This window comes from Penaeus monodon, chromosome 34 (genome assembly GCF_015228065.2).
Source record: "Penaeus monodon isolate SGIC_2016 chromosome 34, NSTDA_Pmon_1, whole genome shotgun sequence".
NCBI classification, from domain to species: Eukaryota; Metazoa; Arthropoda; class Malacostraca; order Decapoda; family Penaeidae; genus Penaeus; species Penaeus monodon.
In genome coordinates this window covers 29,444,735-29,445,238 of record NC_051419.1, presented here as the reverse complement: position 1 = coordinate 29,445,238, position 504 = coordinate 29,444,735, and positions in this window count along the sequence as shown.

Here is a 504-nt window from a genome sequence, read left to right as displayed (position 1 = left end):
ACCCGACCATTTCAACATCGCCTCTTTTTTAACCGAATGATCGACCACGCAGAGTCGCCAAAGTCCGCGATCCAATTAATATTATCGGTGCCACGTTCTCGGGTCAAATGAGACGTTATCGAGAGCCATTGAGAAAGTCAGGTGGCGGGGGAAGGAAGGGTTGGGGGGGGAGGGAGGGGAGAAGGAGGGGAGAAGGAAGGGGGGAAGGAGAGGGGAAAGGAAGGGAGAAAGGAGAGGGGAAGGAAGGGGGGAAGGAGAGGGGGAAAGGAGAGGGGGAAGGGGGCGAAGGGAGGTAGAGAGGGAATGGGGAATAGGGGAAAGTGATTAGGAACGGAAGGAGGAAGGGGGAAGGGAGGTAGGGGTGGAATAGGGGAGAGAGGGGAAGGGAGGTTGGGATGGAATGGGGGGGGGAGGAAGGACTAGAGGAATCGTGTAGAGGATGGGAAGGAGGTGGGGAGGGGAAGGGAAGAAGGCTAGAGGAGAAAGGAGAGGAGGGAAATGGGG